Raw genomic sequence first — 23,012 nt, forward strand, 5'->3', positions numbered from 1 at the left:
CGGACCAGATGGCGGCGCTGGTGAGCGATCAGTGTGACCCAGGACACCGGGAGAACTGTGAGGTCCCGTGAAATAATCAGAGGTCCAGCACACTGATATATAACCTGAGGTATTTCAATCACTAGTAATTATATTGCACTCAGTGTATTGAATATTAAAATCACCTCATACTATTTATCGAGCAATATATTAACACTTGGAGTTTTCAATGACAATACAACTGATCTCTACGGGGAATCGCATATAGATTAATATTTTAAACTGGTAGCATTTAGAATGGTTTCAAGTATTACAATTTATTTACAGCACAGGAACAGCCCATTCGGCCCAACAGGTCTCTGCCGGTGTTTATGCTCCATAGGAATACCCCCTCCTTACTTGATCTAACCCCATTAGCAAATCCATCCATTCCTTTGTCTCTCCTGCACTTATCTAGATTCCTCTTAAATGCATCTATGCTGCTCCCCTCAACTATCCATTCTGGTAGCTAGTTCCACGTTCACAACACTCTCTAAATAAAGAGTTTTCTCCTGAATTAATTTTTGACTTCATTAGTGACAAACTTACATTGATGTCCCCTAGTTTTGGTCATCCAAACTAGTGGAAACATCTTATCTACATCTATCGTATGGAACACCCTCATCATTTTATAATGTTGATTCATATTTTAACTGGTATCATTTATTGTGGTTTCAATACAAATGCAGATTGACGATTCTATAGCAGTGTCGCCACTGTTGTTTGAACGTTTTAGCCAATTCTGCTGAATTCTAGGTAATGCTCTGGAATCACCCGGACAGAGATAAACACCGGAAGACGAGGCAGTCATTGATTACACTTGTGCTGCATTGAAGCCCTTTGGTTCATTACTAACTCACTTGCGAGAAATCGATCGACAAACACTCGCTCAGTGGCAATGGAAACATCTACAGTTGGTGTATTTCAGTTCAATACACTGAGTGGACTCACCCGAGCAGATGACACTGGTGTCATTTCCATGTGAGCAGCGAAACTGATCCCAGGATGAAACCGGACAATCCCACAATCGGGACTCGTTCCCCCGGCACCTGTAGTTTTCTTCCACGCTGGGCCGGTTCCCGCCCCAAAGTGAGATGCTCCCGGGGTTGCGGTGACTGCCCCGCACTGAAGGTGCTCACAGACCACGCTGGCGTCTTCTAAACCGAAGTAAACATCACACAGCGTCCCCCACTGGTCTCCGTGTAGCACTTCCACCCGGCCGGAGCATCGGGTGCCCCCGGATACCAGTCTGAGATCTCTGTGACCTAAATGTTAATTATAACAATACCAAGTAATATTATTATATTATTAAAAACGAATAACGTGTTAATTATCAGAGTCACAATGGAAAACACTTTAAGGTGGATTCACATCGCACCTGGTTCCAGCTCAACAACAATAACCATTACTACTCCCACCATTACTACTCCCACCATTACTACTTCTATGGAACTTCTGCCACCATTACAACTACTGCTAATCCCACCACTACTGCTAGTATTACTTGTACACTATTACTGCTACTGTTGCTTCTGCTACCATTACTATTAATACTGCTAATGCTCTTACTGCTGCTACAACTATTAGCTTCAGTATCAGTACTGCTGCTGTTCTTACCGCTACTATTACTGCCGCTACTGCTGTTACGACTACCTGTAATATAGGGACAGGAGTAGACCATTCAGCCCCGTGAGTTTGTTCATCCATCATGGCTGATCTGATCTGCACCTCAACTCCACTTTTCCTACTTTGCTCCATATCCCTTGATACCCTTACTTAAGAAAAATCTATTAATCTCTGTCTTGAAATTCACAACTGCCTTTTGGGGAGGGAATTCCAGATTTATGATTTCTCTCCTGAATAACCGAGCTCCAACCTTAAGAATGTGCTCTTTGTGCTGGATTCCCACACCAGAGGAGATATTTTCTGCATATCTACTCATCGATCCTTTTATCATTTTAACCATCTCAAATACATAACCCCTCAACCTCTAACCTCAAGGGAATACAGACCAGATTTATGAAACTGTCCACATAATTTAAACCTTTTAGCCCTGGTATCGCTCTGGTGAATCTTCGTTGCACCCTCTCCAGGAACACTATATCCTTCCATGACTGAACACAACACTCCAGATGGGGTCTGACTAACAATGAAGCATCACTTCCTCTCAATTGTATTCCTGCCTCCTTGATATGAAGGCTGGCATTTCATTCGCCTTTTTTACTTCTTCTTGCACCTGTGCACTAGCTTTATTGTCTGGGCACCCAAACCCATTTGCTTCCCCACAGCTCCTGTTCTCTCACCATTAAGAATATATTTTGATTGGTCTTTCTTGGATGACTTCACACTTGCCCACATTGAACAGCACCTGCCACAGACTCGGTCACTCACTTGATCTATTTGTGCCCTGCTGTAACTTTCTGATCCCACCTGTACAACTTGTGCACCTGCTAATTTAGTGCCACCTGCAAACTTGGTCATACTACTCTCCATTCCTTCATTCAAGTCATCACAAAATATGTAGGTAAAAAGTTAAGGCCCCAGTACAGTTCCGTAAAGAGCAAAACTTGTCTTAACCCGCTAATCAGAGCTATTCCCTTTATCCGTAATCCCTGGTCCTACCTCTAAAACAATTTCCAACCCAAAAGAACATAATAATAATGAGCAGGAGTAGGCCATACGGCCCCTCGAGCCAGTTCCACCATTCAATAAGATCATGGCTGACCATCCACCTCAACGTCACTTTCTTGTCCTATCTCCATATCCCTTTATCCATCTAGATTCCAAAATTCTATCTCTCTCAGCCTTGAATATGCTCTTTAGGGAAGAGAATTCTAAAGATTCATTACCTTCTGAGTGAAGAAATTCCTCCTCATCTCAGTCTTAAAATACCGACCTCTTAGCCTGAGACGATGCCCTCTCGTTCTAGATTCTCCATACAGGGGCAACAATGTCTCAGCATCTATCCTGTCATACCCCTCAGTACTTTATATATTTCAATGAGATCACCTCTCAATCTTCTTACATCCAGAGACTATAGACCCAATCTAATCAATCTCTCCTCATAGGACAACCCACTCTTCCCAGGAATCAAACTAGTGAATCTTCGTTGCACCACCTCTAAGGCAAGTATATCCTTCCATGGCTATGGAGGTCAAAACTGTGCACAGTACTCCACGCCTGATCTCACCAAAGCCCTGTATAATTGCAGCAAGACTTCCTTACATGTGTACTGTAACCCTCTAGCAATGAAGCTATTTGTTTTCCTAATTGCTTGCTGTACCTGCATGCTAACGCACTGTGGGTCTTGTACTAGGACACATAAATCTCACTGAACAATATTCTGTTTTTTTATTCTTCCTACCAAAGTGAATTGCCTCTGATTTCCGCACATTATACCACATCTGCCACTTTGTTGCCCACTCACTTAACCAGTCTATGTCCCTTTGCACGCTCTATGCGTCCTCCTCACAGTTTACTTTCCCACCTAGCTATCTATCGTCAGCAAACTTGGACACATTGCACTTGGTCCCTTCATCCAAGTCATTAATACAGATTGTGAATAGCTGAGGCACAAACATTAATCCTAGCGGCACCCCACTAGTTACAAACTCCCAATCTGAAAATAACCCATTTTTCCCTACTCTCTGTTTTCTGTCTGTTAATCAATCCTTTATCCACTCTAATTCATTACAACTTCATCTTCAATATCGGACACATTTATTTTTGCGAATAATCTCTTGTCCGAAGCCTTATCTAATGTTTTCTGGAAGACCATATAGGAACATTCAAAGCTGTCCTCCTTCTCAGGGACCTCCTCAAAAAAATCCACTACACCTCACCTACATTTATATAAACATAGAATGATACAGTACTGAATGACATCATTCGGCCATCGTGCCTGTGCCACCTCTTTGAAAGATCGAGCCAATTCGAACCACTCCCCAGCTCTTTCTCCATAGCCCTGCACATTTTTCCACTTCAATTATTTACCCAATGCCCTTTTGGAAGATATTATGGACTCTTCCTCCACCACCCTTTCCAGCAGTGCATTCCACATCTAAACAACTCGCTGCAGAAACAGTATTTTCTGATGTCGGCTCTGATTATTTTGCCAATTAACATAATTCTGTGTCCTATAGTCACCAAATCTCTTGCCACTGGAAACAGATTACGTTTATTTACTTCATCAATACCTTCATAATTGTGAACACCTCTATGAAATCTCCCTTAATCTTCACTGCTCTAAGGAGAACACCTTCAATTTCTCTAGTCTCTGCCAGTAACTGAAGTCTTTCGTCCCTAGTACCATTGAGGTCAATCTCCTCTCCACACTCTCTAAGGCCTCGACATAATAACTAAAATGTGGTGCTCAGAATTGGCCAAAATACTCCAGCTGGGGCCTATGCAGTTTTTTTATAAAGGATTCGCATAATGTCATTGCCTCTACTTATAATCCCAGGGCTCCCCGCTGCCTTCTTAACAACATTCTCAACTTGTTCTGCCACCTTAAATGTCTTGTGTGCGTAAACCCCTAGGTCTTTCTCTTTCTGCATCACCTTTACAATTGAAACATTTTGTTTATATTGCCTCTCCTCATTATTCCTACTAAAATGAATAATTTCACACTGCTCTGCGGTACATTTCATCTGCCATGTGTCGACCCATTTCACCAGTCTGTCTATGTCCTCCTGAAATCTGCTGCTCTCGCTCTCACTGGTTACTGCATTTCCAAGTATATCATCTACAAGCTTTGAAATTATGCCCTCTATGCACAATCGAGGTCATTAATATATTTCAAAAATAGCAGTTGTCCCAAACCGACCCGTGGGGGACACCACTGCACACTTCCCTCCAGTATGAAAAACATTCTTTTAACACCACTCTCTGTTTTTGTCCATTAGCCAATTTCATATCCACGCATCCACTACCCCTTTAATTCCTTGGGCTTCAATTTTGCGAACAAGTCTATTTAATTTTTATGTGCTTTTTATGAAACGCCTAAGGAATGTCCATACACAAAACAACAACCAGAATACCATCATCAACTCTCTCCGGTAATTCATCAAAGATTTCAATCTGGTTAGTCAAATACGATTTTACTTTAACAACATTCGATGGAATCTGGAAGAGTACCCATGGATTGGAGGGTAACTAATGTTACCCCACTATTCAAAAACGGTGGTAGAGAGAAAACGGAGAATTACAGACCAGTAAGCCTGACATCCGTAGTGGGGAAAATGCTAGAGTACATTCTAAAAGATGTAATAACAGTGCACTTGGAAAACAGTGACAGGATCGGGCAAAGTCAACATGGATTTACAAAAGGTAAATCGTGCTTGACTAGTCTACTGGAATTTTTTGAGGATGTAACTGGTAAAATAGATAAGGGAGAACCAGTGGATGTGGTGTATTTGGACTTTCAAAAGGCTTTCGATAAGGTCCCGCATAAGAGATTAGCGTGTAAAGTTAAGGCACATGGGATTGGGGGAAAGGTATTGACTTGGATAGAGAACTGGTTGGCAGACAGAAAGCAAACATTTGGAAAAAACGGGTCTTATTCCGAGTGGCAGGCAGTGACTGGTGGGATACCGCAGGATCGGTCCTTGGACCCCAGCTATTCATAACATATATTAATGATCTAGACAAGGGAACTAGATGTAATATCCTCAAGTTTGCAGACGACACAAAGCTTGGTGGGCGTGTGTCCTGTGAAGAGGAAGCCGAGGAACGCCAGGATGATTTGGACAGGTTGTGTGATTGGGCAGCATCATGGCAGATGCAATATAACATGGATAAATGCGAGGTTATCCACTTTTGTGTCAAAAACAGGAAGGCAGATTATTATCTGAATGGCAATGGATTGGGAGAGGGGGAAGTGTAACGAGTCCTGGGTGTCCTTGTGCACCAGTCTCTGAAGGTAAGCATGCAGGTGCAGCAGGCGGTTAAGAAGGCAAATGGTACGTTGGCCTTCGTAGCGAGAGGGTTTGAGTACAGGAACAAGGATGTCTTGCTGCAGTTGTACAGGGCCTTGGTGAGACCACACATCTTGAGTATTGTGTGCAGTTTTGGTCGCCTTATCTCAGGAAGGATCTTCTTGCCATGGAAGGTGTTCAGCAAAGATTCACCAGGCTGATACCTGGGATGGCAGGAATGACATATGAGGAGAGATTGGGTCGATTGGGCTTATACTCGCTGGAGTTTAGTAGAATGAGAGGGGACCTCATTGAAACTTATAAAGTTCTGACAGGACTGGGCAGACTAGATGCAGGAAAGATGTTCCCGATGGTCGGGGAGTCCAGAACCAGGGGTCACAGTCTAAAGAAAAGGGGTAAGCCATTTAGTACAGAAATGAGGAGGAATTTCTTCACCCTGAGAGTGGTGAACCTGTGGAATTCTCTACCACAGAAGGCGGTAGAGGCCAGTTCATTAAATATATTCAAGAAGGAGTTGGATATATTTCTTAAGGCTAAAGGGATCAAGGGATATGGGGTGAAAGCAGGGACAGCGTACTGAATTTGGATGATCAGCCATGATCGCATTGAATGATGGAGCAGGCTCGAGGGGCCGAATGGCCTACTCCTGCTCCTATCTTCCATGTTAGCAAATCCATACAGACTTTCATTCATTAACTCATATTTTCCCCAGTGCAAATTCACTGTGTTGTGGATTATTGTCTCTAAAAGTCTCCCCTCCACCAGCATTAGGTTGACTGGCTTGAGTTGCCGCGCTTATCCCTCAGTCCTTTTGAAGAGGAGTATAGCATTTTCTATCATCCAGTCCTCTGACCCCACTCCCATATCTAAGCAGGATTGGAAGATTGGGGTCGGAGCTTCCTCAATTTCCAACCTTACATCACATTCAGGCCCGGTGACTTATCTACTTTGAGCACTGCCAACATTTTAATGCATCCTCTTTATTTTTATCCTATTCAATTGCTCTAGTACCTCCTCCTTCACTGTGACATTGGTGGCATCCTCTTATTTAGTGAAGCCAGATGCAAACTACTCAGTTATTACCTAAGCCATGCCCTCTGCCTCTACAAGAAGATTTTATTTTGATGCGTAATTGGGCCCATGCTTCATTTGAATACTATTTTACTATTTATATGTTTAGAAAATTATTTTATGTTAACTTGTATGTTACCCACTAATCTATACTGATGTGCTCACTTTGACTCCCTAAGTTCCTTTTTCAGTTCTCCCTGTACTTTTTGTATTCAGCTTTGCTCTCTACTAAATTATGAACCTGTCAGCTATCACAAGCCTCCTTTTTCTGTTTAATTGAAATCTCTATCGTTAGTCATCCAGGGAGCTCTAGTCTTGGATGCCCTTCCTTTTTCCCTCATAGGCACGTGTCTAGTCTGTACTCGAACTATCTCCTCTGTGGAGGCCTGCCAGGGCTCATTTACTGTTTAACCGAACAATCATTCTAATCCTGCTGGCTCGGATCACTTTCGCTCCCGGCATCCTGGAGCTTCCCAAATGCCTCATAATGACGGTCACCACTCGCCATATTGATCCGTGTCCTCTTTCTCTCCCGTGGATAAACACCATCCAGTCCTGGGTCATTGTTAGTTTTGAGCACCTATGCTTTTCTCAAAGCTGCGGGTTGTTTGCCGAAATAGGTAAATAATTGCATTGTTACTGAACAATTACTGGGGCTTGGGGAGGTCATCGTTTAGTGTATCATCTACTTTACAATCACCAATCCATCCTTTTGACCATATTAGCGTCTTCTCAGCCTTTATGTTACATTTCTGAACTTCTCATTGTTATCTTTTGTGGATCTGCGCCGCTCAATTCCATGTTCCTGATAATCTCTGTGCCCGCCTTTTTACAAAGTTTTGAATTACGTTAGATTCTTTTTTTCACAATTATTGGAGGTGAAATTGTTCTTGGGTGGAAGCACAAAACGGGCCACTTCATTGCAAAATAACATTGGGCGGAGTGTAAAGCGGGGCACGGTCGCTCTTGCGCATTTTAGGCTCCTGCCTCAGATCAATTTCTACCTTTCTTTGTCTATTTCACTTCTGAATCACTGGTTGTTGTATTTATCATCATCATTGTTCATGGTTCTATTTCTTCTGAACCTAGGTTTGTGTTTACTCTATGACCAGCATCATTTACCTAAAGGTGCTGTAATTGCCCACGTGTTGCTGCCCAACTCCGCTACCTCAAAATAATTTGAATAAACCCCTTCGTAGGTCCTTTGCAGTGAATCAGTTTAAGCAACATTCCATGTTCCTGGCCTTACGTAGTTCAAAATCGCAGGTAACAATCCACTTGATTATATTATGGCGCGCTCCCCCAGGCCGCTGCGCATCCATTTGGCATGCCTTGTGGCAGGTTCTCTTGAATTACCACGTCAAGCTGCACGCACACTTTCCTCGCTTCTCTGAAGCTTTGGGCCTTATATTTATCATCAGTTTCACTTGTGGCTCAGTTGGTAGCACACTCGCCTCTGAGTCGGAGGTTGTGGGTTCGTAGTCCCACTCCAGGGACATGAGCACATACAGCTAGGCTGACACTCCAATGAAGTGCTGAGCGAGAGCTGCACTGTCGGTGGTGCAGCTCTCTTGTGGATGAGATGTTATACCGAGACACCGTCTGGTCAGGTGGATGTAATAGATCGCCTGACACTATTTCGAAGAAGAGCAGGGGAGTTATCCCCGGTGTCCTGGCCAACATTTATCCCTCAACTAACATAACAAAAGTAGATTATCTGGTCATTATCACATTGCTGTTCGTGGTCATCGTTGGGCGCAAACTGGCTGCCGCGTTTCCCACATTACAACAGTTACTCCACCTTGAAATGTAAAGCGCTTTGGAGCGTCCAGTGGTCGTGAAAGGCGCTATATAGATCCAGGAATTTCTTTCTTTTTATCAAGTCCAACTCCCAACAGGTGGAGTATTGTCAGTTTGTATTAGGCTGACTGAAACCCGGTTGAAATAACATTCTTTTTTTCACACACACTTCTCTATTCTAATTTCAGTGATTTAGGGGAATATTGACTTGGCTTGATGATATAAATCTGTGATAGTGAATCTGCAGCTCATTTTACATCTCCCCTTATTTTTATATCCATTGATGTCTATAGAAATAAAAATCCGGAGACACATAAAATGGGCAGCATAATTGCTGTTGCCGATTTCACATTATTGCACAAATGTAAAAATTGGATCTGCAAACTTGGAATTAATTCGTCAGAGGTGGTTCAGTTTGTTGCTGTCCCATGAACAATATCTGCAATTGATGAAGCACATGCTCAGATTTAAACCAAGAAAGATCACCATGGAGTCATTTTAACTTTGGGCGATGGCGTGATCCGGGCAACATGGAACTGAAAGGCAAATATTCACTTCGCCTGATTTTCCTTTTGTACTGAAGTCAATGAAATGTGAAATCGGCCAATGTATATAATGAACGGCCAATTCCAAACTGCTCATTTCCTGGGATGTGAGGTTGTCTATAACTGATTAAACAATTATTAATTCTGCCCCTTTAGACATCGGAGAGAAACTCTACAGAATAATTAAATGATGCAAGTTTTTTATTGCTCTATTAACCGATTGTGACGGGATGATTCAATATAATTACAAAGTTATAAATTATTTACAGCACAGAAACAGGCCATTCGGCCCAACAGGCCCATACCAGTGTTTATGCTCCACAATAGGCTCCTCCCACCACTCCTCACCTCACCCCATCAACATATCCTTCTATTCCTTTCTCCCTCCTGCGCTTATGTAGCTTCTGCTTGAATGAATCTATGATATTCACCTCACGTACTCCCTGTGGTAACGAGTTCCAAATACTCACCACTCTCTGGGTAAATAAGTTTGTTCTCAATTCCCTTTTGGATTTATTAGTGACTATCTTATATTTATGGCCTTTAGTTCTGGTCTTAGTCATAAAGTGGAATCACCTTCTCTACCTCTACCCTATCAAACATTTTCATAATCTTGAAGACCTCTATCAGGTCACCCCTCAGTCTTCTCTTGTCTACAGAAAAGAGCGCCAGTCTATTCAATCTTTCTTGATAGATATAACCTCTCAGTTCTGGGACCAATCTAGTATATCTTGTTTACACCTTCTCCAGTGCCTCTATATCCTTTTTATAATATGGAGATCAGAAATGTTCTCAGTACTCCAAGTGTGGTCTCACAAAAGTTCTATACAACATTAAGATAACGCATAATTTTGTGTCGTCTGCAAATTTAAAATTGTGCTCCCGATTCCAAATCATTAATGTAAATGGTGAACAACTGAAGTCGCAGCACCGCTCCTTGTGGAACGCCTCTTCCCACCATTTGCCAAACTGAGTAACTACAGTTAACCCCTACTCTGTTTTCTCTTCTATAGCCAGCTAGCTATCCATATATACTTAAAAATCAAGCGCTTCAGTGGTTGTGTTTTGCTTTTCCGGGTTATACATTGACTGTTATATTAACTAAATAATGAAACTCTGCTGTGTTTAATATTCCTTTCTTGAGGTATAACAACAGTATCAATTGTTTAAAAATATTTTTCAGTGGAATTTGAGATGGGATTAAATATAATAAATTAATCAATCGTTGCTGGATTCTACTGCTGCTTTTACTGGAAGTGAATTGGGTATTAAAAATAATAATATATTTAAACATTGCTGATTATCCCTGCTCTTTCTAACAGTGCAGTTTTTCCTTAATTCCTTGGCAGAATGTTTATTATGTAGAGGAACCCTACAGTGATTATATGTAATGGTTCAAATATTGTCATGTTCATAATGTTGGGCATTGGTCGCTGTTCCTGTCACAGAAAGCAGTATCTGGGCTGTGGAAAACTTGTAATGTTTGGGCTTCAGGAGGTGAGTAGTGTTCACTGGTTCAGCTGTTTCAGAATTAGAAAGGGACAGAGCCGCTGTAATGTCTTAGATTGTTGCAGGAAATAGTTAATAAAAAGAGAGCAAATGTAATCAAAAGTAAACTTACGTCTGCCTCTGGAGTATTTGGATTGACCGGAGGACACTGTTTTGATGTTGAAATTCCGGAAGGTTCAAAAATCATTGCAATCAGGTCATTCCCCAGGTGTGCAAATATCCAACTCGCTGGGTAATCTCTGTATTATCCGGTGAAAATTATAGGGGGAGAAATTCTATACCTTATCACCTCCTGCTAGAGCATTATCACTGGGGTGAGCCACGGCGATTCCAGCGCCGTGGGGCAAATCTCGCCATCAACCCGCCCGCCACCCCCTCCCCCCACAACGGCGCCGGTGCTTTGGGCAGTGTGTGAAGATTATGGAATCGATGGCGCTCTGTTGCATTTGTTGAAGCATTTGTTCACTCTGACCACCCGAGTGAGGTAGTTAAATTTCTTCCTCCACTGTGTGTCGATTCTGGGGACCACAGTACTGCCCAAGATGTATTCCGCTACCTCCCTCCACATGGTATGCAAGACTTGTGATGAGGGCCTCCTGCCACTTTCTGGGTAGTGCACCAGCCTCCGTCTCTCCACAGCAAAAAGCAATGCCTCCAATTCTTCATCGGAGAAACTGCGGCTCTCTCCCTGGGACATGGATCTGACATGAGCACACCTGGTTCAGTCCTTTGGCTACTTCTCCTTGTTCTGTTTCTGCTTGCTGAGGCAGCTGCACAGCCAGCAATGCTGAGAATGAGGTGCTGCAGCAACAATGAACCTCCCCTTTAAGAAGTGAAAATAGCCTGTGACAATGATGATTTGCGATTAGACTACAGTCAGTATTGGTAAACCCTTTGAGTGTAGTCTTTTGATTGGGTGCTTAAACAAATTGACTGTAAATTAATAAAGCTTTAACTAACATAGCGCCAGGGACCCGGGTTCGAATCCGGCCTCGGGCGACTGTCTGTGTGGAGTTTGCACATTCTCCCCGTGTTTGCGTGGGTTTCCTCCGGGTGCTCCGGTTTCCTCCCACAGTCCAAAGATGTGCGGGTTAGGTTGATTGGCTATGATAAATTGACCCTTAGTGTTAGGGGGATTAAATACATGGGGTTACGGGGATAGGCTGGGATATGTGTTGGTGTAGGGGTTACGGGGATCGGGTGGGATATGTGTCGGTGCAGGCTCGATGGGCCGAAATGGCCTCTATCTGCACTGTGGGGTTTCTGTGATTCTGTGATTCTGTGAAAACTTAACAAATCAAAATAAAATTTGGTTCTTCAAATTGATAATGCACTCCAGTCCCCGCACCGCCCACCGGTCGCGAAAAGCCTCAAGCGTGCCGGTGGACACTGTGTGCTCCATCTCCAGGGCCACCCGGGCGCGAACATGGACGTGGAAGAGTGGCAGGCAATTGGGCCGAACAATCCCCTTGACCACCCGCTGCCTGCACCAATTGATGGCTTTTTTGGCCAGGCCCAGGAGCAGTCCTATGAGGAGGTCCTCTGCCCTGCCCGCTCCCCTCCAAACCGGGTGACCAAAGATCAAGAGCGTGGGACTGAAGTGCAGCCAAAAATCGAGGAGCAGCCTCTTCAAGTAGTGAAAGAGGGGCTGCAACCTCTCACATTCTGCATAGACATGAAACACGGACTCCTCCAGGCTGCAGAAAATGCAGGCAGCCTGGGAGTCCATGAACCTATTTAAAACCATATTGCACGGGACTGCTTCGTGCAACACCCTCCAGGCCAAGTCCCCGATTGAACAAGGGAGGACTCCCGCATGCAGAGCCCTCCATTGGGTGCCTCAGCCTCCGCCGGATGGCAAGATGGCACACCAAGGCGTGTCCGGACGGCAGGCAAAGATGGCAAAGTGGAGAGTGTGCAGGAGCAGCCCATACAGGGAGCACCTCCATGCGGAATGTAAAGGCATGGAGGATATTTCCTCGAGACGGCTCAAGTTGTGAGGCGCCGATTCCCAAGGGGACTTTCGCGGCCAGGCGCCGATGAGGAATTCCATCTGAATGTGGGAAAGCTTGGACGGGATTGCCCCATGTGCTTGAGCCACCTCGATACACCCAGTGGAGCCGGGGCACAGTGCCACTTTCACCGACTCGATGGCTTTGACTGTGAGCCAGACGTTGGCCCAAGACAGGCACAGCGCCAGCTCCTGTGGCGCCATTAGCCTGCTCCTCCGCCATCGAGCAGGTCCCCGACTCCAGTCACATTTCCAGGCACAGCCCACCCTTTGAGTGTACTCTTTTGGATTAGGTGCTTAAACAAATAAACTGTAACTAATACAATTTTAAATGAACCTTAACAACTTAAATTAAAATTGTGTTGTCCGGTTTGGTAACGCACTCCAGTCTCTGCAGCGCCCACCGGTCACGGATGTACTCAAGCGTGCCGGTGGACACCGCGTGCTCCATCTCCAGGGCCACCCAGGCGCAAACATGGCCGTGGAAGAGAGGCAGCCAATCTGGCTGAAAGACCCCCTCGACCGCCCGCTGCCTGGACCAAATGATGGCTTTTTTAGCCAGGCCCAGGAACAGTCCCACGAGGAGGTCCTCCAACCTGCCCGCTCCCCTCTGCACCGGTTGACAGTAGATCAAGAGCGTGGGACTGAAGTGCAGCCAAAAATCGAGGAGCAGCCCCTTCAAGTAGGGAAAGACGGGCTGCAACATCTCAAATTCTGCATAGACATAAAACACGGATTCTTCCAGGCCGCAGAAAATGCAGGCAGCCTGGGAGTCCATGAACCTATTGAAAACCATATTGCACGAGACTGCTCCGTGCAACACCCTCCAGGCCAAGTCCCCGATTGAACAAGGGAGGACTCCCGCATAGAGAGCCCTCCATTTGGGGCCTCCGCCTCCGCCGGACTGCAAGATGGCATGACAAGGCGTGTCCATACAGTAGGCGAAGATGGCAAAGTGGAGAGTGTGCAGGAGCAGCCCATACAGGAAACACCTCCGTGCAGAATGAAAAGGCACGGAGGGTATTTCCTCGTGATGGCTCAAGTTGTGAGGCGGCCGGTTCCTGAGGGGAGATTTAGGGTCGGGCGCCGATGAGGAATTCTGTCCAAACGGGGGAAAGCTCGGACGGGATCACCCCATGTGCTTGAGCCAACTCGATACACCTAGTGGAGCCGGGGCCCAGTGCCACTTTCACCGACTCGATGGCTTTGACCACGAGCCGGCCGTTGGCCCAAGACAGGTGCCGCGTCAGCTCCTCCAGCGCCATCCAGCCCGCTCCTCTGCCATCGAGCAGGTCCCCGACTCTAGTCACCTTGCCAGTCACAGCCCACTCTTTGAGTGTACTCTTTTGATTGGACCAAAAACAAATTACCTGTAAATTAATCAAACTTTAAATAAACCTTAACAAACCAAATTAAAATTGTGTTGTCCGAATATAATATGCACTCCAGTCCCCACGGTGCCCACCAGTCGCGGATGTACTCAAGCTTGCCGGCGGACACCGCGTGCTCCATATCCAAGGCCACCTTGGCGCGAACATGGCCACGGAAGAGAGGCAGGCAATCGGGCTGATCGACCCCCTCGACTGGCCGCTGCCTGGACCAATTGATGGCTTTTTTAGCCAGGCCCAGGAGCAGACCCACGAGGAGGTCCTCCAACCTGCCCGCTCCACTTCGCACCAGCTGACAGTAGATCAAGAACGTGGGACAGAAGTGCAAACAAAAATCGAGGAGCAGCCCCTTCAGGTAATGAAAGAGGGGCTGCAACCTCTCACATTCCGTGTAAACATGAAATATTGACTCGTCCAGGCCGCAGAAAATGCAGGCAGCCTGGGAGTCCGTGAACCTATTTAAAACCAAATTGCAGGGGACTGCTCCGTGCAACACCCTCCAGGCCAAGTCCCTGATCGAACAAGGGAGGACTCCCGCGTAGAGAGCCCTCCATTGGGGACCTCCGCCTCCACCAGCAGGCAAGACAGCATGCCAAGGCGTGTCCGGACGTCAGGCGAAGATGGCAAAGTGGAGAGTGTGCAGGAGCAGCCCGTACAGGAAACACCTCTGTGCGGAATGAAAAGGCATGGATTGTATTTCCTCGAGATGGCTCAAGTTGTGAGGTGCCGGTTCCCGAGGGGAGTTTCGGGGCTGGGTGCCGATGAGGAATTCTGTCCGAATGGGGGAAAGCTCGGACGGGATCGCCCCACGTGCCCGAGCCGCCTCGATACACCTAGTGGAGCCGGGGCCCAGTGCCACTTTCACCGACTTGATTGCCTTGACCGCGAGCCGGACGTTGGCCCAAGACAGGCACCGCACCATCCATCCCGCTCCTCCGCCATCGAGCAGGTCCCTGACTCTAGTCACCTTGCCAGGCACAGCCCACCCTTTGAATGTAACGCCAATGAGCTTGGGTTTTAAGACTTGACTTAGGACTCCAATCATTTCTTTGAACAGAGAGCACGAATTTTGCATGCAGTCCAAAGCATTAGTGCCTGGCGCTAATTATCCAACTTTGCTAATGCCACCGCCAACTCCTGAGCTATAATTAATTTCTAGCCCTCGTTTATTATCGCTTCCCCACAGATTGTTAAAAGCAGAACATATTTGTATTATTCTTACTGTGATTTCTAACTTTATCGTTTTAATTAAAGGGTGAGGTAAGACCACAATTGTCACTCGAACAGTGACTGCCCACTCAACAGCTGAAGCAATGAAAACCCAGTCAGCAGCTGGAGCAGTGAAAACCCAGTCAATATCTGGAGCAGTGAAAACCCAGTCAATAGCTGGAGCAGTGAAAACCCAGTCAATAGCTGGAGCAGTGAAAACCCAGTCAATAGCTGGAGCAGTGAAAACCCAGTCAACAGCTGGAGCAGTGCTCATCCAGTTACTAGCTGGAGCAGTGAAAACCCAGTCAATATCTGGAGCAGTGGAAACCCAGTCACTAGCTGCAGCAGTGAAAACCCAGACAACAGCTGGAGCAGTGCAAACCCAGTCAATAGCTGGTGCAGTGAAAACCCAGTCAATAGATGTTGCAGTGAAAACCCAGTCAACATCTGGAGCAGTGAAAACCCAGTCAACAGCTGGAGCAGTGAAAACCCAGTCAACAGCTGGAGCAGTGACAACCCAGTCAACAGCTGGAGCAGTGACAACCCAGTAAACATCTGGTGCAGTGAAAACCCAGTCAACAACTGGAGCAGTGAAAACCCAGTTAACAGCTGGTGCAGGGAAAACCCAGTCAATATCTGGAGCAGTGAAAACCCAGTCAACATCTGGTGCAGTGAAAACCCAGTCAACAGCTGGTGCAGTGAAAGCCCAGTCAACAGCTTGTGCAGGGAAAGCCGAGTCAACAGCTGGAGCAGTGGAAACCCACTCCACAGCTGGTGCAGTGAAAGCCCAGACAACAGCTGGTGCAGGGTAAACCCAATCAATAGCTGGTGCAGGGAAACCCCAGTCAATAGCTGGTGCAGTGAAAACCCAGTCAACAGCTGGTGCAGGGAAAACCCAGTCAATAGCTCGTGCAGGGAAACCCCAGTCAATAGCTGGCGCAGTGAAAACCCAGTCAACAGCTGGTGCAGGGAAAACCCAGTCAATAGCTGGTGCAGGGAAACCCCAGTCAATAGCTGGTGCAGTGAAAACCACTCAACAGGAGATATAAGGAAAGTCCACACAACAGGAACTTTATTAAAGGCACTGAGACCGCTGGGCACAAGGTGCAGCGCCGGCACAAACAATAGCAGGTGCAGTGAGGGCCCGCTCAGCAGCAGGGGGATCAAATGCCGACCCCTTCTCAGCTCTGTGAAACTGCCCTATTCTCTGCACTGATCAAGACATTTTAGCTGCACGTGGGAGGAAATTGAACATTCCGTCTAAGAGTCGCGGTTCACTGACCTATCTGTAGTGTCCCGTCAAGGTAATAGGATTGAAAAATAGCAACTAACTTATGATTGGACAAATCAGCCAATGTTAGCAGTGAATTATAACGGCCATGTGTAGAACATTCTGTCTTTTCAACTGAAAGTGAAGAAATGTAAAACTAAACGCTGTTTAAGTTTCCCCTCCCCCCCGCTCCCGTTTATCGAGATGAGAATATTTCTAATCTTTCGCTATCGACTCGAGGCAGCCGCACACAACTTGTTGGTAACCCGTATGTTTCCATAACAATCAGTTTGTACCTGAACAGATTACTCCAACATCCCGCTCGTGTCCGCAGCCAGGCGGACCAATAACAGGCCCTGATCCTTCTCCAAAGTGAGCATCAAGCGGCGCTGCTGCTGCAGAGCCACAGCCCAGCTCGTTACAAACAGCTTCCGCATTCGGTAAGAACCAGGTCCCATCACCGCAAACTGTGCTCCAGGTTCCAGTCCCGTAAATCTCTAGTCTCCCCGCACAGGGACTGCTCCCATTCACCAGTCTGGGCTTGGCACTTCCTGCCAATTATATTGAAATAAACAGTGAGCAATTTAAGGCGCTATATATTAAAATGTGGTGAGAGTTTCTGTAATCTCAACAATAATCCGATTGTCCTGTTTATTTAGTCAGGTGAGACAGACCTTAAACACTGGCTTCATTGTGTCAACATGTGAGGGGAAATGTTGTTGTTATCAATTCCTGTCTTATCGCCGTGTATATTATGAATGTTTTTAGATAGTCCCATTTATCCGGTGGTTTTCATTTGAACGTTGAAAATTTAATCCAGGGACGGCAACATTATCGGCACTAAGACGGTGAAATGTTGATGAAATTAAATCAAATGTTTCGGTCACAAAATAGAGGAAGTGTCTAATTATTGTGGGCTGGTGAGGCGTTTAGCTCACTCTCACGGGCGGATCTTTCAGAGTGCTGAGTAGTGGGAGGACTTAAACTGAATCGCGAGATATGCAGTAATCAGATTCGGCAAATTCAAGAATGACATGGATAAAGACCTGAAGAAAAACGGACCGAGGGCTGGGAAATATCCAGGAGCAGCAGAAGCTCCAGATATCCAGGTATTCCCGGTCCTGTACACCTCTGTGTACTTACTTGTTGGGTGAATTGTTCTAATATAATCCTTCTGGGAAATTAACATCCATTCACCAGTCTCTATACCGGCATTTTTCAGGGACATGTTGAGCACAGCATGATGCCACGACCAGCAAATGGAGTAAATAGATAATACATCTGTGTTAACAGTGACGGGGCGTGAGATATGGGCAAGGCTTGCAGGAGAATTCTCCACTCTTTTACCAGCAGTTCCATGGGATGGTGTGTATTTATTGGAACCGTTTACTGATCTTCTCTAAGATTCTGTCCTTATTGCCGTTTCATTATCTATCTAAGTGTCAAAATAGTAAATTCAGGCAGCTGTGGGGTCTTACAGTGTAGTTCCTCCCGTGCTGCCCAAAGTAACCGCGGACCCATTGCCCAGGCTCCCCGAGGCTGAGAAACCTCCCTCCCCAGTCTCAGATTCACAGTCTGTGGATAATATCAGATCGCACAACAAGCGATTAGCGCAGGCGCACAGCCGGGCTCACGGCGCATGCCCGGTAGCGGCTGTTGGGTTGAAAATGGAGAGTTGGATTGAGATTGTGACATTTCCAGACGGTCAGCTCAATCACTGCGGCTTTGGGGCAAATCTCAATGGAAACTTGTTCTGTCTGCATTGTAAATGTGCCGAGTGTCAGGTATTTACTGCTCCCGGTGGGGGTGTTTATTATATATAATAACTAGCTGAAGTGCCCAGCAGTGCCGAGGGTCTTTTGAGGGCATGTTGTTGTTGGAAGAGAGAGAGAGAGTGACTGGGGGGAAGAGGGAGAGCGACTGGGGCGAAGAGAGTGAGCGACTGGGGGGAAGAGAGAGCGCGACTGGGGGGAAGAGAGAGAGCGACTGGGGGGAAGAGAGAGAGCGATTGGGGGGAAGAGAGAGAGAGAGACTGGTGGGAAGAGAGAGAGCGACTGGGGGGAAGAGAGAGAGCGACTGGGGGGAAGGAAGGGGGGAAAGGGGGGAAAGGGGGGAAGGGGAGGGGGGAAAGGGGAGGGGATGGGGGAAAGGGGAGGGAATGGGGAAGGGGGGAGGGGAGGGGGAGGGGAGGAGGGGAGGGGGGAAGGGGGGAGGGGTGGAGGGAGGGGAAAGGGGAGGGGGTGGGGAGGGGGAGAAGGAGGGGGAGGTGGAGGGGAAGGGGAGGGGGGAGGGAGGAATGGGGAGGGGGGCAGAGGTGGAAGAGGGGAGGGGAGGGGGGAGGGTGGAGGGGGGGAGAAAGGGGAGGGGGGAAGGGGAGGGGGGAAAGGGAGGGGAGGGGGAAAGGGAGGGGAGGGGGCAGGGGAAGGGGAGGGGAGGCGGGGGAAGGGAGGGGAGGGGGAAAGGGGATGGGAGGGTAGGGAAGGGGAGCGGGCGGGGTGAAGGGAGAGGGGGGAGGGGGAGAAGGCGCGGGGGAGGGGAGGGGGAGTGGGGAGGGGGGAGGTAGAGGGGGGTAGCGGGGGGAGGGGGATGGGAGGGGGAGAGGAGGGGAGGGGGAGAGGGGGAGGGGGAGAGGAGGGGAGGGGGAGAGGGGGAGGGGGAGGGGAGGGGGTGAGGGGGAGAGGAGGGGAGGGGTGGGGGAGGTGGGGCAAGGCGGGGGTGTGAAAGTGAGGGGGGAGCCAGCAGACCATCTCCGCTCTTCCGGCGATGGCTCCGCTGAGCTCCGTGCCACCCCACGCACTGACATGTCGAGCGCAGCATCCTGGTCAGCCCAAGCCCCGCCCTCCCGAGGCTGGGCCAGGTGGCTTGAGACGGCCGATTGCCGCTGGCCGGGCCCGGTTGCCTTGGTAACCCTCCTCCCCTCTCCGCCTCCCGATCTCCGGGACCGGGCCTGGGCCTGAGCGGCTTGAGATGGCCGATTGCGGGTGGCGAGCCCGGTTGCCAGGGTATCCCTCTCCACTCCGCCTCCCCTCCCGAGCCCCGCCCCCCACCGAATGAAGCGCCAGGAGCTTGCAGTGAGCCCAGCCAGCCTTTACCAAGATGGCTGCCATCTGGTTCGGAATCGGGCCCAGCGGGGGGGCGGGGGGGGTGATGGGTGGGAGGAGCTTGCCACAATACAATTGCCTCGGGTCCAGCATGGCTGGCAACAGACGCCCAGGCTTCGAGGCCTACCTGCAAAAACTGGGAAAGGTAGGAAAATTAATGAGATTAGATAAAAGATTTAGAAAGTAATTAACTTTAAATAAAAAAAATATTAGTTTTAAAAGCAACTTTTTTTTTAATAGACGCAGAAAGCGGGAAAAAGAAATGTAATGTTTGGAATCAAGATGGTGGCGGCTCACCTCGGTTCAGAAGGATAAGGCCTGCCCACACACGCACCGATTGGTCGAACATCAGGTCACCGAAGCATAGGATTGGTCAATCGTCCTGTCACTCGACTCTAGGAGGGCCCGCCCGCATGCGCGACGAAACCGCCCCCGCCACGCAGCGGTTGGTCGACCATCGGGTCGCTTGACCGTACGATTGGTCGACCTTAATGTCACTCTGTGCTAATGAGCGGATAATGAGATGCTAATGAGCGGAATTTGGACTTTTTTTGATACAGCGGCCGCAATTTCTTTCTCGCCGAAAAGTAAATACTCTTATGACCGTATCGGAATCGTAAGCTATCTTTTGATGTAACGCACGTGTCGGTATGCTCTATAACTTTAGAGTGTATAGCTGGACAGACACACCGAAGGACAGACAGACAGACAGATCTATCCTTTTATATATATAGATTCCCAGCGGTGCCGAGGCTTTTGAGAGGGCATGTTGTTGTTGGTATTGAGAGAGAGAGCGACTGGGGGGGAAGAGAGAGAACGACTGGGGGGAAGAGAGAGCGACTGGGGGGAAGAGAGAGAGCGACTGGGCGGAAGAGAGAGAGCGACTGGGGGAAGAGAGAGAGCGACTGGGGTGAAGAGTGAGAGCCATTGGGGCGAAGACAGAGAGCGACTGGGGCGAAGGCAGAGAGCGACTGGGGGAAAGACAGAGAGCGACTGGGGGGAAGACAGAGAGCGACTGGGGGGAAGAGAGAGACAGAGCGACTTGGGGAAGAGAGAGAGAGAGCGACTGGGGGGAAGAGAGAGAGAGTGACTGGGGGGAAGAGAGAGAGAGAGCGACTGGGGGGAAGAGAGAGACAGAGCGACTTGGGGAACAGAGAGAGAGAGCGACTGGGGGGAAGAGAGAGAGAGTGAATGGCGGGAAGAGAGAGAGAGAGCGACTGGGGGAAGAGAGAGAGCGACTGGGGGAAGAGAGAGAGCGACTGGGGGGAAGAGAGAGAGCGACTGGGGGAAGAGAGAGAGCGACTGGGGGGAAGAGAGAGAGCGACTGGGGGGAAGAGAGAGAGCGACTGGGGGAAGAGAGAGAGCGACTGGGGGGGAAGAGAGAGAGCGACTGGGGGAAGAGAGAGAGCGACTGGGGGGAAGAGAGAGAGCGACTGGGGGGAAGAGAGAGAGCGACTGGGGGGAAGAGAGAGAGCGACTGGGGGGAAGAGAGAGAGCGACTGGGGGGAAGAGAGAGAGCGACTGGGGGGAAGAGAGAGCGACTGGGGGGAAGAGAGAGAGCGACTGGGGGGAAGAGAGAGAGCGACTGGGGGGGGAAGAGAGCGAGCGACTGGGGGGAAGAGAGAGAGCGACTGGGGGGAAGAGAGAGAGCGACTGGGGGGAAGAGAGAGAGCGACTGGGGGGAAGAGAGAGAGCGACGGGGGGAAGAGAGAGAGTGACTGGGGGAAGAGAGAGAGCGACTGCGGGGAAGAGAGAGAGCGACTGTGGGGAAGAGAGACAGCAACTCGGGGGAAGAGAGACTGACTGGGGGGAAGAGAGAGAGCGACTGGGGGGAAGAGAGAGCGCGACTGGGGGGAAGAGAGAGCGCGACTGGGGGGAAGAGAGAGCGCGACTGGGGGGAAGAGAGAGCGCGACTGGGGGGAAGGGGGGAAAAGGGGGAAGGGGGAAGCGGAGGGAGGGAAGGGGAGGGAAAGGGAAGGGAAGGCGGAAAGGGGAGGGGGAAGGGGAAGGTGGGGAAAGGGAAGTGGAGGGGGAAAGGGGAGGGAGTAAAGTGGAGGGGGAAAGGGGAGGGGGGAAAGGGGAGTGGGGAAAGGGGAGGGGGGAAAGGGGAGGGGAGGGGAAAGGGGGGAGGGGGTGAGAAAGGGGAGGGGAGGGGGTGAAAGTGGATGGGAGGGGGGGAAAGGGGAGTGGAGGGGGGAAAGGGGGGAGGGGGTGGAATGGGCGGAAGGGGAGGGAAAGGGAAGGGGAGGGGGGAAGGGGAGGGGGGAAGGGGAAGGGGGGAAAAGGGAGGGGAGGGCGGGAAGGGGGCAAAGGGGAGGGGAGAAAGGGGAGGGAAAGGGGGGAAAGTGTCCGGGGGAAAGGGAAGGGGGAAAGGGGAGGGGAGGGGAGAGGGGGAAAGGGGGGAGGGGGGAAATTGGGGGAGGGGTTGGGAAAGGGGAGGGGAGTTGGGGGAAATGGGGTGGAGGAGGGGAATGGGGGAGGGTGGAAAGGGGTGGGAGGGGGAGGAAATGGGGGTAGGGGGAAAGGGGGTGAGGGGTGGGAAGGGGGAGGGGGAAAGGGGGGAGAGGTGTGGAAAGGGGGGGGAAAGGGGAAAATGGGATGGGAGAGGGGGGAAATGTGGGAAAGGGGGGGAGGGGGGAAAGGGGGGGATGGGGGAGAGGGAGGGGGGCTCTCCTCTCTGCTGACGATCGCTCCACTGAGCTCCGTGCCGCCCCACACACTGACATGCCGAGCGCAGCGCCCCGGTCAGCCCGAGCCCCGCCCTCCCGAGGCCGGGCCAGGCAGCTTGAGACGGCCGATTGCGGCTGGCCGGGACCGGTTGCCGGGCTAACCCTCTCCGCTCCCCCTCCCCTCCCGAGCCCCGCCCCCCACCCCGAATGAAGCGCCAGGAGCTTGCAGTGAGCCCAGCCAGCCTTTACCAAGATGGCTGGCCACTGATTCGAAATCAGGCCCAGCGGGGGGGGGGCGGGGGGGTGGGGGGTGAGGGGTGTTGGGAGCTTGCCACAAAACAATTGCCTAGCGTCCAGCATGGCTGGCAACAGACACCCAGGCTTCGAGGGCTACCTGCAAAAACGGGGAAAGGTAGGAAAATTAAAGAGATTAGATAAAAGATTAGAAAGTAATTAACTTTTTTTTAAAACAATATGTGTTTAAA

The 23,012-nt window shown here is 49.1% G+C and overlaps 1 pseudogene; it reads right to left on the reverse strand.

The window, feature by feature from the left end:
* The window catches only part of LOC147098111 (scavenger receptor cysteine-rich domain-containing protein DMBT1-like), a 184,461-nt pseudogene that overhangs the window by 18,917 nt on the left and 142,532 nt on the right, over positions 1 to 23,012 (reverse strand).

The sequence above is a fragment of the Somniosus microcephalus genome, chromosome 30 (assembly GCF_052327205.1).
Source record: "Somniosus microcephalus isolate GS21.2 chromosome 30, FLI_Smic_1.0, whole genome shotgun sequence".
Lineage (NCBI taxonomy): Eukaryota > Metazoa > Chordata > Chondrichthyes > Squaliformes > Somniosidae > Somniosus > Somniosus microcephalus.